This window comes from Phasianus colchicus, chromosome 8 (genome assembly GCF_987193195.1).
Source record: "Phasianus colchicus chromosome 8, bPhaCol1.hap1.1, whole genome shotgun sequence".
NCBI classification, from domain to species: Eukaryota; Metazoa; Chordata; class Aves; order Galliformes; family Phasianidae; genus Phasianus; species Phasianus colchicus.
This window is the reverse complement of record NC_143443.1, coordinates 26,661,780-26,676,787: the sequence shown is the minus strand read 5'-3', so window position 1 is coordinate 26,676,787 and position 15,008 is coordinate 26,661,780. Positions and strand designations below refer to the sequence as shown.

Genomic DNA, 15,008 nt, shown 5'->3' with positions numbered 1-15,008 from the left:
CTTTTCTGAGGATTCCAACTACCACCCAAGACCACAGAACACATCTCAGATAGTCCTTCTGGATGGTCATGCGTGGAGGCAGGAGATGAACTCGATGCTCACAGGTCCCTTCCACCTCAGGGTATTCCCACAGGCATCACCACACGACTTCACTGCTGCTGCCAACCCCTCGTGCCCATAGAGTTCCACGTGCACCGAAGGTAAGCACCCACACAAGGTGCTATGTAAGCTTACCCATGTGAGCTCCTGGAGGACACGAGCACAACCATGAACTGCACAGAGGAAGCCGAGTGTTTTTCAAAAGGTTATTCATATTTTTCAAGCCCTTTTCATTAAAGGACAAGAGCCACCATCAATTCCAAACTACAGCCAAACAAGCACTCATTGTATTGTCAAAGGAGGGCTTCTTTTAAAGATATTTTTAGCAAAAGGAAACTCAGTGAAATTAGCCAGTTCTGCCAACCACTTCCATTTTCCAATGCTGCTCAAACTGACTTCCTGTCAATATTAATTGACATAAAGCCATTCAATTGACATAAAGCCATTCAACTCTGATGCGCTGGAGAACTTGGAAAATGGAGTAAGGTTCCTGCGTGGTGCAGCGCATAAAGGAAAATGCAACTTTTAGAGAATATAATCCTTTTCCTGTTCTGAATATCTTTTCTTAAATGTAAAAATCTTTGTAAACAGATACAAATAACCAGCCCCAGAATTTTGATTCACCCCTCCTGGAGCCAGGCACACAGAACCCAAAGTGCTCCTATTCTCCTGATAGCTTGTAACTGCTGAAGTTACAGAAACAACTGATTGTTTCTGTCCAAACTGTGTCACCCTCCTCAGCTGCCTGAAACAGCAACACACCTACCTTGTACATACTGAAATATACAAGTAACTGAAGCAGATTTCTGTATCCCTAAAAAACACAACCTGAAACACTCAAGCAACAATTGCTTCATAAGAAGCACACTGAAGTAGGAATAGTAACATTTGCAATCATAGGAAGACTAAACCTGAAATCACCTGCAACCTGGTAAATAAATACTGCTTCCTGGATGTTATCTCATACAAGATGCTTGAGCAAAAGGATCTCACCCAGCTGCTATTCAGGGAAGGCTGTACAAGACAGAACTGTGTCCTACCTGCCATTGCAGAACAATTTTACCTCCCTACCCACACACACAAAAATACATATATACACATATACACTGCTAATATCACCTCCCAGGTCAGCAAAGATTTCCCTCCATCTTTTAAATGTCTTTATATGTATTTAAAGGCAAAGCTCTGGCCCTAAAAGCTAACAACAGACCTGTCAGCAATTCTTTAGGTTTCCCAGATCTCCAGTAGGCTTGATTCATATAGTATGAAAGCCAAGACCTCCAGAGGAAGAAATAGAGAGAAATGAGAAAATATATATATATATATATATATATATATAAATATATAAAATGAGAAATTATTTATGTAATAATGAATTTATCTCATGGAACAGGAATGATTTTTCTCTTTGTTCCAGTTGTACTCAACCAAACCCAACGAGGCACATGCCACAGCTCTGGCTTTTCAATCCAAGTCACAAAGATCACCGAATATTAAACGTGCCAAAGAAATAAGGAAACAGCAAACAGAGTTGGCAAACAGTGATTGCATCACACAGCAATTAAAAAAGAAATAAAAAATAAATTTGAGGTGGTAAAACTGCTCTAGGAAATTTTGATCAGCCAGAAAGGGTGGCTTTTACCAACAAGGCAGAGTTCTCGTGCTGCCGAGTAATTGCAGCAACACCTGTTAACTCACAAAGCATTGCAGAAAATCTGTTTCTTCATGTACTTGCCTTTCACTTAGAAAGTGTATCAGAAACATCACATCGTGTGCTACGCCACAAGCACAAATAAGCCGTGGATGAAACTTCAAGTTTGGCCAAAGTGGCTACAAAGACTTTCCATTCCCCACACCGCATATGCAAAAAATGATGGCCACTGCTTTCATTTCTAAACCCCAAAATCTGAAGCCAACTGGTCCCTTGCAAACAAAGCAAATTCCCTCCTATGATTTATGAGCTTCAAACATCTGACCTACAGAGTTTTCATCTGTGTCAGTGCATTTGAGCTCTGCTGCTGCAGCCGCACAGACCAGCCGAGAGCAAAGTGCTGACTCAGTCAGCAAGCGGTTGCACTGCTCCTTGCACACAAAACCTCATTTCGAGGTACACAGACAGCAGAACAACGAGCCAGCATGCAGCCACAGATCAGAGAGCAGCCCAATCCATATCGACAAAAAGAGAGCTCCTGAGAGATGCTGGCCAGACACTGCTTTGTTTTTCTTCTTTGGATAGAAATCTCCTTCATGTCAGAGCACGGGACTGTCAACAGCAGCAGCACAACACTGCAATGGTTGCCTTATCCCACAGAGAAAGGGAAACTATTAAATTCGCCTCCATCTCGTAAGCAAACAGCCAGCAGATGGTAGCTTGCCACCTGTCTGTCTCTCCTGCTTTCAGTACACCTGCAGGTGATCCCACGTCCCCCCAGTCCTTCCACACGCAGCCCTGGGGCAGGCACAGACCACAGCTGCCCACCAAGGCTTTTGGGATATCCTAAGTGTTAAAGGACCACAGCCAAGTCCATTCTGCCTGCCTGCACCTTCCATGCACATGGACAGCTGAGCAACTTGAGTTTGCACTTGAACAAAACCTGCAGGTATGGGGGGAATAACCACACCAGCATCAGGGCAGAGCAGGGACAACAAACCATTTTACAAAGGTTTCCTTATATCTTACTCATGGTTCTTAAATCTGTACATAAATCTGTAACTGTGGGCACATAATTACACATCAATTTGCAGTTAGAGCCAAAGATACTATGAATGAGCAACTCACCTTCACCAGGTGCTCAGATGCCAATCACTTTGTACTGCAAGAACAAGGCACATCTCCCAGGACATCCCACCCCAGAGTCCTCCCAGCCCAGCCCTGCAAGCACCAGGCACACAGATGGTGATGTCGCTTACAAAACTTCTGAGCTCACCTGCTCACTGACTGCGTGCTTGCACTCAGTGCCATGTCACATACCAAAGTCCAGACCTACCACGACAAAAAAGGCCACCTGCTAGCAGATCGAAAACCATCCACACCTTATGTTCCTAGGGATAATCTTTTGTGCCCTGCCTTGGAACATATCTAACTAGTACAAAAATATACATACCGTGATTCACGCTGCATGCTCCAACACTACTTTTAATGAAGCATTTGCTCTTTTTCTCCTTTACAGGAAAGAAAAAAAAAAAAACCACTAGTTGTTAGCCAAGTTATAAAACGCCATTTCATGTTTGCAGAAATAGATTCCAAGAGCAAGTACAAAGCATTCTGCTAACACCACGAAGCAGCTTATTTTAAAAAGCAAAGAGGTGCCAGTCCCCCCACACAGACCTTTGGGGCTGCATGTCCCATTTCCAGGGGAACTCCTGGTGCCAGCAGGCAGTGCAACCCTGCATAGGATGTGGAATGTCAACGTCTGAACTTGCTCAATACAGCACGCTTCCTGGTCTTAGCACATGTCCTGAAAACTAGACATTCCTAAAAGGTTATCCAAAATGGTCATCAGACTAGGAAAATCCAAGAGCAAAATAGGAATGAATTCAGTTAATATGAACTAGGACTGAGATATGTGAATAAGAATAAGCAATAAGCAGCATCTCCTTTACCTGTGGGTTATTTCATTTCTGCAAGTGTACAAATTCTGCACCTATGGTCATACACTATCTTCTATAAAAGCGAATGGTAGAATCCACCCACTACACTCATTTGATCAAAGGTTACTTTGTTGTGGCAAAAGCCAACATCTTCCCACAAAAAGCTCCGCTGTCACCATCACGCAGCACACAGATGCTATCGTTTCTCATTGGCAATTAGTGGTCCTTAGAAGGCAGAAGTGGTCCATCACAGCTCCTCATCAAGTCCTACAAGGATTTGTAGACAGGACGAAGTCTGTCACTCACTGCTTTGTTACAAACAGCACAGAAAATGCCATTGGTGCCACCAGAGGGGATGGTGCAAGCTTTAAGCCAGCATCAAGGATCTTCTTTCCTATTCATCATCTCCTCTTTGCAATCAAGACAACACATCAAAATAAAACCATACAGGAGACAAAACAAGAACGATGGGCAGGAGAGAAAGTAAACACACGATGCAACAATGGAGTGATGTATTCTGTATGAACTTACATTACGTTATCTTACAGAAATAGTAACAACCACAAATCTCAACTCAGCTAAATCAGCATTTCTCTATTACTACCTAGGGTAGCATGCTACCCAACTTTCTACCAGCAACACAATTACCTTACAAAAAAGCTAAATTATTGGTTTTCTTACCATTTCTCCTCATTTCTTTGCCTCTGAATTTGATCCAGTAAGTTTGCTCATCTTTTTCAACATGCTTTTATGTAATAATTATGACCATTTTGCAAAGTTCAGTGCTGGATGACTCTCAGTCCTTGCATTTTCTGACCATAATTAGTGACTCTGTAAGTCACAAGATCCCTTTGCAGAGGGTTACCATGCTAGGAAAAGAGCCTATCTGAAAATCTACTTAAAAGGCACTTTTAACGTAATCCTGAAGATGAAAAGGAATGAAGTCTGCAAGAACACAGAACATGAAAAGCCAAAGCCACAATAAGTACATATGGCAGTTTGTTACTGCACACTGTCTGGCCCTCGTTAAATTTTTTTCTAGCTGAGATAATTTGCAGTTCTTGATGTTCAACTAAGAGAAAAGCCTGGATTTGTTTGAACACCTTGTATAAATATAACTCGTGTAGAGAAAAGGACATACGCAGTACGATTCACTTTCCAACCAACATACATGAGTTTGGAAGACAAGCAAGTGTCTGGTAGAGTCCAAGAAGTACATATTTACCTACAAGTTTCCAATTATAAATCTCCTTGCTTTTAAAAGTCATTAGCACATCTTGCAGCGAACTTGCCCTCAGAAAATAGAACTCTCTGAAAAGATCTGCATTCTTCCCATAGAAAAGGGAACAACCATAACTGGAAACAAATTCACTCCCATTTAAATGTAACATTTCCACCTCATTTACAACTAAATGAAATAAAAATTATTTGAAAACTGCTTAATCATGAGTTGGAGTTGTTTCCTTCAGAATGACATTTTTCAAAAGTTCATGCTATTTAAAATTACAGGGAAAAAAACAAAAAAAAAAACAAGTCAGAAAAGTTTAAATGAAGAAGATCTACCCGTCTTCCCCCACTCCTGTTTAACCAATATCTTTGCAGTGAGATTTTTCTGGTTGTTTTTGTTATCTGACCATGTCAGACAAACGCATTGGTGAAATTCAGGCTAACTTTTGTACTCTCCTATCTATTATTGTAAAAGAGTGCTGTGCCTCAAACATCATTTGTAATACTCTCCTCTCTTTTTCCAGCAAACACTCGCCCTGTCATGATGCGAGGGACCACTTCTACTTTCCAAGTACTCACACTGAGATGTAAGAACCACCGACTGCCAAAGAGAGATAGGACATTTTTTCTCTGACATACGTGTGCCTGCTCCAGCTAAGTTCTCACTTGCAGCTGCTCCCTGTATTTCCACCACTTGTATTCATTCTGCTCACCTGGGCTCTCCACCGCCTCAGCTGAGTGCTGCACTATGCCCCTCCTGTCCTCTCCCCATGTTGCACAGCTCCAGGACTAAACGACTCCCACATTCCAAGGGACAGCCCAGCATCCTGTGACATCTCTGGGAATGGAACTCAGCCACAGCTGCAGAAACACAGCAACTCTTAAGATACCTTGGGGAACCTGGTAAATTAGCAGCACCACACAAACGTAGGCTCATTATACACCACGATAAGGTGACGCAGAATAAAATTGTTCCCAAGGCTTTTCCAAAGTTTTCAAATGTTTTCCCCCCCAAGAGCAAAGCAAAATTAAATATAATGGTATAAAGTAGTGAAAGACTATTTAAGCAAATAGATGTATATTATGGGTGGCTCAGGTAGCACCGTGTGGAGCTATACACAGCCAGTGCTCTCTATGGTGAAAGCTCTTTTAAGTGCACTGACCTTTTTTAGACTTCACTCCTCAAAGCAGATGCTTACTAGTAGCTGCCTGCCAATCCTTGAGGCTTTAGGCTGATTGTTTTACAGTTCTGGCTTTTTCACTGTTTGGGGGAAAAGACAGCAGAGGGACATTACTCGGTTCAGGGGGTTATAAGACCAAAGGCTGCTAAAAGCACGGTGTTCATATTGAACATAATGTTAAAATAATTTCACAAAATCCTATGGTGTACTCTTGTTTTATATCAGGGACTTGCAATTTGCTAAGAAGTCGCCTCGTGCAGTGCTGCATTTCACCACGTTCACTTCGGGCCACCTCAAAACCTGTAATAAGAAAGCTGCAAGGAATTCCTCTGGCAACAAAGGACTGAATATTTCATAAACCCTGAGCCTGTTTCACCTCCTCAACTCCTACACACCTATTTCTTTTGATATAAGGCATTCCCACAGAGCAAGTCAAAGGCACAGTGGCTCAACAGACCCTTCCTATATGGCTGAGAAGTGCTCTCCTACCTCCAGGCTTTCTGTGGGGTCACAGCAGCTGCGTCAAGGAAAAAAGCACCAACAGTCTGCTGGAGAAGCAGGAGGAAAGGTAACAGCCTTAAGCTGAGACAGGGGAGGTTCAGGTTGGATATTAGGAACAATTTATTCTCAGAAAGAACAGTGAGGCACTGGCATATGTTGCTCAGGGAGGGGGGGAAATCATCATTCCTGAGGGTGTTCAAGAACTGCGGGGATGTGACACTGAGAGGTGTGGGTTAGTGGGCATGATGGGGGTGAGCTGATGGTTGGACTGGATGATCTTAATGGTCTTTTCCAACCCTAATGATTCTATGACTCTGTGGAGCAGGAGCATGCTGTAAAACGTAGGCCTGGAAGCAGCACATGGAGCAGGAACGGGGACAGGGCATGGAAGGAACCAGAAGCCACACCTAGGAGGGCATCACAAATATAAAATTGTCAAGACAGCAATCATCCCACAAGTCAGTCCTGCACAACACTCAATAAAGGGGTCTTACAGAAGGCAGGTGCATGCAGTAACTGAAGAGCACTAAGCACTCCAACAAGCACAGGCACCTAAAGCACCAGAGGCCATCTTGCTCACACCTAGCTAACTTTAAGTACTTCACACTGCCAACCTAACTGTCATAACTTCTGTCATAAAGGTAATTTTATTCAGTTTTTACTTAAAAAAAAAAAAAACAAAAAAAACATTTAACACTAGCATCATAAAAACAAAGACAACATCTGAATTTCTTATATACATACATACATACATACATATATATATAGGTGGGTTTTCCAAGACTTAGGTTTTAGCTGCTATTTTTCGTCTGATAAGCAGGACATTTATCAGCTAATGAGCTGAATACTGTTCTGCTCATAACAAGCAGCCTGGTTAAAAGATTATTTCATGCACTATCAATTCTGGAAAACACGATAAATTGGGTATCTTCACAGGAACAAGATGTTTTCCTTCAAAAGGAAACAAAAAAGAAAGAAAGAAAGAGAGAGAGAAGTAAACCAGTGCGATCCCTTCCAAACAGATTCTTCAAAATCTGTTCAGATGAGGCATCGTTGTTTTTTGTTTTTTTTAATGACATTTTTATTAGAAATTGTGAAAAACATGATTTCTGCTTGCCAAAAATCAACTGCATGACACTGTCTTTAGTATGCTTGAAAGCTCTGTCTACTGCAAAAGCAGAAAGTAGCAGCAATATTCATCTAAAAAAAGTCATGGGAAAAAAGTCAGACAAACTGAATTAATACTACAGGTGTTATGCAATAATAAGCTTCATCACTTTCTAATGAATTAAATAAGATAATGGAAATTAGAAAAACTGACGAAAAGACAGCCAGGCTGAGAGCTGCATGGAAACTGAGAGCTGCTATAGCAGAACAGAAAGCACAAACCTTGTTCTGCATGCCTGTTTATACCAGATGACATCCTTGCACCTTATTGTCCTTCATAACAGCAAACAGATGTCATCGACAGAGGTCTAAATAACCCACCAAGGAATCACTTGATCAGTCTGCAAGCATCTTACAGTTGTAAAGCAAAGGAATAAGGCAAATGCAACCTCTACAGCTCCTCAGGCACAACACAGCATCCCCAGACATGCTTTTTCTCTGCCATCCACATCCCAGGAACACAACAAGGATGCAATGAGAACACCTGGAGATGCAAAAAAGAGCTCCTTGACAGAAAGAAAAAGAACCTGAACTTCTATATATATATATAAATTATATTGATTGATTTTAACAAATACTTGATACCTGCGTGTCCTTTTTTTACTTAACCATTCCCCAAATAGTGGGAACAGAAGAGAAAAAGACACAGAATGCCACTTCCAAGGAAGATGGAGAGGACAGGTCCCTATGGCAAGAAAGACACTTATCTGGGTTTCCCCTCTGGAATCAGAAGTAATTGCAAATAGTAATTGTTTGATTACTTTTGGGGGACCCAATTTCAGGTGCTGAATGAAAGGGCGGAGAAAATGAGCAACTGAACCAACAGTGATTACTTGAGTGTAGTGATAATAAGGCAAAACAGAAGTGCAACATTTGAGTATTTCATGGAAGTTACACAGCACTTTTTTCCAAGAATAAAACGCGAGTGCATCCTTGCACTCAAACCAAAAGCAAGCACAAAGCAGTTTGAGTTCTTTAACTGAACTTCAGTAGGAAGAACAGCCATTCGCCATGGTTAACTCCAAGAAAAAAAATAGTCTGAGAATACTGCAAGAAAATGCAATCATGCTTGGTTAAGGGGTTATTTTGAGCCACTAAATGCTGTGATTTAACTGAAATTAACTATTAATTATCTAGTAACTACAATGTTTTCTAAGGAAAACTAAAGCAAGTAGAAGCTGCAGCCATAACCCAACACCTACCTAACATCTCCTGGAGCTTCCTTTTCATTTTTCAAGCACCAGGACAACAGCAGACTGCTAAGCTTAGGGGATGGATCAAGCACAGAGGAAAAAAAAAAAAGAAAAAAGAAAAACAACCCAGTCCCAAACCACAAAGAAAGTTTCAGACGTTTCCAGAGAGCAAGTTACAATGAGTATGTTTCAGCCTCAAATTCTTATTTCCAATAGACACAGAAATAAAGGAGCAAATCTGAGCAGAGCTAAAAAATGCCATTTGTTTCAACTATAATTTCCTTTCTTAGAAGCTTTCATTTCATTAGTCACTATTTCTAGATAATTCTTCAAATATTAAAAGAACCTGCTTAAAAGGCACCTTACTTCTTCAGAAATCACTATGTTCCACCACCAAAAAAAAAAAGAAAATAAAATCAGGGAGCAACCCACAAGTGATTCTGACAAGCATCACAGCCCAGCACATTGCAAAATCACCTTCTTTTCTCCCCTCTTCCTTTTCTTTTTTAATTACAACAGCGTCAGCATATGAGAACACGTCACACTAAAGAACAATTACAGACAAATGAAAAGCTTGATTTGAAAGAACCAAACAAATTCCTAATTACTCCACCCTGTGATCATATGGTTAAGAAAGAAAAAATTTCTATTACTTTTCAATGTTAGGCATTTTATTTACACCAGGCTGTGAGCACTACAAGTGCTACAAACTGTACTGCTAACACCCAAAGCCAGACAGTACTTTCAGATATGCAGTGCTCTGATCACGTTAGGTGAAGGATCGTACAGCTGTCCCCTTGATCTGACTGATAACAGAATGCAGTGCTCAGGAGCTGCTAGTTAGAGTTTGACAGCAAGAAAAATCAGAGTTTGAATGAATGCTACATTTGGAGCTGCGGAATTACCATCTCTACTATGGTAAACCTTCTATGAGAGCAGCCACCTTAAAAAATCTGAACAAAAAGGAACGTTTCCAGTGTTAAACTGACCATTTGCTTCTGGTAAGTGAAAAGCAGCACATGTTTGTAGTGAATGAACACATACACACACCTGCAGCACACATGGAACAGCCAACAAAGTGCAACTGCAAAAATGTAAACTTGTTAACAAGTTCCTTAGTCTCTCATCTAGTCCATAAAATAGTTTATACTACACCAAGTTTAAATTAAAATCATAACAAAAATAGATAGGCAAGGCTGTCACCCTCCCCATCCCACACTGCTTGAACAACGTGCTCTAAACTTGCTGCTGACAGGGACACAAAGGTCTGAGCGCTCACTTTGCGCCCTGTGCCAAAATAGGCAGCAACCTGAAAGTCAGTCCTCGAACTCCTCCAGCCACACACAGCCTGTGCACAACTCTGCAGCATCCTTGCTCACTATCTCCAACTGTGGCAAAGTCACAGCTTTGCCAGTGAAAGAGCATGACAAGAGAAGCTCACATCATTATTTAATGCCTTCTCTAAACAGCAAGCTAATAATCAGCAGTATTTCGAAGCCAGAACTTGCATACAAACCCTCTCCTTACTTCTGTTTGAAAACTCTACCCACCCAATGGGCTCACAGACAATAACTTCACGGCTGAAGGTTCCAACATTCCAGTTACTTGCAGCAAGTTGGGGACACAACCACTCACTCCTGGTCAAGGTGCAGGGAGGCTGTACACATCGCTTTGTCCTGAGATGCGGAAACACAGACGGGCAGCTGCAATGAGGAGCTTTCCTGCTCTAAATTCACACCATCTGATCTTGCATTAACTCATCTGACCATCATAAGATCACACATTTTCAACAAAGATTACACCAATTTATTTTGGAGCATTTCTTATTTGTTGGAACTCTGTCTGCTGTATTTAAACTGTTGGTTAAGGGTCTTCAGAGACAGAGGCCAAAAATGAAAATGAACAAAACACAGTGGGAAGGTCAGTGGATACAACCATAAAGCATGCCTTAAATCACCGCAGCACACAACTGAATATATTCTATATTTCTGAAACTGTATCATGAAGCACCTTTAAGTGTAAAAAAAAAAAAAAAAAAGATTTTCGTAAAATTGAATTCACAGGAATGAGAGCTGAGACAGATTTCTGACTAAGAGACTTCATAGATTGAGAACAACACAAAAATGAAATGTCAGCCTAGAGATAGGAGTTGCACGTCCACATACAACATACATGTTTATATACACTTTTAAACTGAGATGCCAGCTGACTTCCTAGAGCATTTTTAAAAGAGGACTATCAGATTCAAGCAGTTAGGAAGAAAAAGTACTTCCAAAGAAGATGAGGTGGGTCGTGTTTGAGGGCAGCTGATCTTGGCAGGAAGCATTCTGGGCTACAATGAGAGAGAAGTACAAGAAACAGAAAGATCCTTTCCCAGACATGCTAAAGAAACAAGAGGTCACTTACACACACGCATTACAACCACTTCAGGATCCTTGCAGCCAACACGACCACTTGTTATCCACACCACGCGCTGGGAGAGCCAGCACGTCACTGCATGGCTTTAATTGCTGATAAGATTTGGCAGCAGTAACTGCTGTGCACCCACCAGCTTTGCTCTGGGGCCGCAGCAGGAGCTGGGGGTAACTCGCCTTCGCTCCCTGCTTACCAGGACACAGCTGCACGTTGGCACTCGGCTCCACCAGCTCTCAGCAGGGAAACCACAGCATCCCATCCCCATTTCTGCCTGGCAGAATCTTCCCTCTAATTGCTGTGCCTTCTTAGCAGCAGAGGGACAGCACGTATCACCAAAAGGCCAGAAGGTTAATTCAAAGCTCTGAAAGTCTACAAGATGCCTTCGAAACTGTAACAGCAAGTTTAGAAAGTACTTTGATATTTTTAGTGCTTTTGACACAGAAGGCTTCACCAAAACAAACGTGTATCTTGAGAGATGAGAGAAGCTGCTACAGAAGAAACAAACCAGTTCCTTATTCTCATCTCTTTTTCTTTTTTGTTTTTACACAATGTGATTTTGAGCAAAACCTTCACGTTTTCATTGCCACAGGAGGGCAGGAGCATGGAATGCAGCTCCTGATTTCTGTGAGCAGAGCAAGCAGCGGCAGGAGCGCAGGAAGAGCCAAGGCAGAGAGCGGAGCACAGGGAGCCGCAGCCCCAGCAGCAGGGCAAACTGCTCACAAACAAAGGCGTGTGCACCCCATCTGCTTGCTGCAGAGGAGCTGGAATCGGTTCAGAAGCATTCCAACAGAGGCATGCCTTCAGATGGGCGATGCAAACGTGTGATCTACGCTCAGAAGTGTACCCCGATGGCTTCGTGAGAACCAGGCACACGTACACCGTGGCTGCGGGATGCGAGCCGTATCCCTGTCACACACTGTCACTGTCTGTTAAGAGAAATCCTTCCAGTCTAATTTGTTTATTCATTAATTCTGATTTCAGGAGAAAGTTCTGGCCTGCACCCAGCAGGTTAATTGGTTCAATAAAGAGAATCTCGGTTTAGAAGAAGAAAACCTGCAGTCGGAGCGTGCGGCTGAAACCTCTCTGCCTGCTGGGATGGGAGCAGGGCTGCTCCCAAGAGCCAGACACAGAACTGCACTCCTGAGAGGGAAGGCAGCAGGCAGCCTGAATGCAGGGAATGGCTCTGATACTTCTGTGAAGACTTCTTCTAGGGATGGGCTGAGAAATTACTGTTGTAAAGATGTACTTAATAACAGCTTAAAGCACAGAAAATAAACTCATGGATGAAGTCATGAAAAAAAATAAATAGGTCGTTGTATCTAGTATGTGAATTTCAACTCATGCTTCTAATATTTAAACTTCTGTTTCCTTCCTAACAAGGCCTGCCACACACAATATGCTGTCAAGAAAGCTGCCAAACAATTGTTTGAATATTCCAAAAAGCAAACATGGAGCTCACCACAGCAAAACAAATCCGATAGCCTGAGATCTGCCCCAAACTGCACTGCACAGGAGTTCAAAGGCTCGGGGGGGACTTACCAGAACAAAACTCTGCTGCACAACCACAAGTTCCCATGCATCGTAATTCGTACTTTTTAGCAATAAATTTCCCTCTTTAGGAAAACCAACCCCCAAGCATCTTAAATTCACTGTAATCCATGTGACTGACAGCGTTAAAGAAGTCTCTTTAATAAGAAATATTTTAGGTTTTGCAAACACCGTGCAATATGCATAGCCATTCGAATGTTTAAATTTATTAGGAAGGTAATTGCCACAGATGAAGTCTGTTAACATTTGAGCTAAGGCTTCCTTTAACCCATTCATCCCTTCAACAAGAAAACTATGCAGATCACTTCAAGCTATCCATACTTCATAGGATTTTTTTCTTGGCTTTAAAGCCTCTGACTGTACCATCACTGGTACAAGGAACCATGAAGACAGAAACCCCACATCATAACTGCGATGTCAGAAGCAAGCATCAGCAGGATGGGTTTCCATTACAAGTCCTTCATATTTTGCCACTATCAGCACTTTGCAGGACTACACAGATGGATTCTCCAGTTGACTTCCTCGATTAGGAGATCACTTCTTAGCACAGTTTCTTTTTACAAGGACCCATTTCAGATCACAGTGTAATTGTGTTTACACATTTAGCCACCTGATGCCTCCAGGAGTTTGCTTGCAAGTCATTTTCTCTCTGCTACACTCAGTGACTCCACGCAATTCAACACTTCTGAACAGAAGTCAGCACTTACAGAAATCTGAAGTAGAATCCTCTCTGGATGGTTATCACTTAGAATTAAAAGAAAGGCGCAGTTCTGCTTTTTTGCAGCAGCTGACTCAAGGCAGGGGGAAGGGAATACAAGAGCACCATCCAGAAAGCACACAACTACCACTGCAAGTTCAGAAATACAACTGTTCACCAAATGAGGAGAGCAAGGATTACTCACTGATTGGGGTTGTTCACCGCTGAGCCGTGGCGGGAGGAGGGAGAGTTTATAGGGTTTTTATTGTTGCTTTGCTTCAACCGAAGATGGAATAACCTCCAGTATTTCAGGCTGGAGCAGGCTCTGAGCGATCTGATGGAGTTGTAGCTGACCCCCCTCCTTGCAGGGGAGCTGATCAAATGACCTTTAAAGGTCCCTTCCAACTCAAATGATTTTGTGATAGTAATGCAATAGATACAATATGATAATAAAGCAGGACTGGAGCTCAGTGAAGAATCTGAATGTTCCCACAGCACAGCACACCACTTGGTACCTCCAGCTGCACTGTATGCCAACTATTTACAGATTTACTAAAACTTTCACTGCAGTGCTATACAAACTTTGAACCATATGACATACTGAATCTTCCTCTCTTGTTCAACTATATATGTATGTATATATGTATACACATACATATAAACACACATATGCAACAGTTAAAGCAGAGAATATTTGTTTTTGCTTCAAATGTTTTGATACAGCACGAATATTTCCACTTGGGACAATGATCAATAAAAATGATGAATGCTGTGTATTACGAAATAAATCATGACCAAACTTTCAGCAACTAAAAAGCACAGCAGCGACCGTCTCATTACCCAGCAGACCAGACAACTCACGTGCTATGGCACACAGGCTGCCATCAGTGCCAGGCACTGCAGAGAAGCCTTGCAGAGAGCCAAACCCTGCCTGCCAACGCCGAGACGACAAGACACAGATGAGAGGAAGGAAAAGGAAAAAGTCCGAGTCTCCATGACCACTGCTGCACCTTGTCTATGAATAAATATCAAGCCTCAGTCTTCTTGGCTGCCAGTCAAGTAATTCTTCACAAAAGTAATAAATATGCTTATTTTTTTCTTCCTCGTCAACACGCAACATCCCGATGGCTTCTTCAGGCCATTTAAACAGTCACGAACCACCCCTTCAATTTCTTGGTTTATTACAAATTCCTATTAGAATGGAGACGGTGAAAGCGTAGATCTAAACTCATGTCTGCATAATACTTCTAAACTTGAAGCAGACAAAGCACGAGCTCTTGGCAGTGTGTTAAAATTGCTGTGTTGCAGTAATACTGTTTGCAGCACTACGCAGTGACACCTAAGAAGTCAAACAGATCTGTGGTTTCTTGCAATAACATCACTTTCAGA

At 42.0% G+C, this 15,008-nt stretch overlaps 1 protein-coding gene and 1 long non-coding RNA gene across 10 annotated transcripts in view; one reads left to right on the top strand and one right to left on the bottom strand.

Moving 5' to 3' along the window:
• The window catches only part of SHOC2 (SHOC2 leucine rich repeat scaffold protein), a 56,920-nt gene that overhangs the window by 36,894 nt on the left and 5,018 nt on the right, over window positions 1-15,008 (bottom strand). For 2 of the 9 annotated variants that reach the window (XM_090145499.1, XM_031597483.2), the window contains exons 1-3: window positions 5,631-6,932; window positions 3,428-3,564; window positions 3,204-3,261 (exon numbers count right to left, since the gene is read on the bottom strand). The exons of 2 other annotated variants lie outside the window; for them this stretch is intronic. The gene's annotated coding sequence lies outside the window, so the exon portion shown is untranslated. Of the gene's footprint in view, window positions 1-3,203; window positions 3,262-3,427; window positions 3,565-5,630; window positions 6,933-15,008 lie in introns of those variants that run through there. 5 more of the 9 variants (XM_090145498.1, XM_031597482.2, XM_090145497.1 and 2 more) reach the window with 4 other exon arrangements.
• LOC149917092 (uncharacterized) lies at window positions 5,759-10,572 on the top strand. Its single transcript, XR_016468846.1, has 3 exons — window positions 5,759-5,820; window positions 6,513-6,666; window positions 6,925-10,572. It is a non-coding gene; the product is annotated as an uncharacterized LOC149917092 (long non-coding RNA).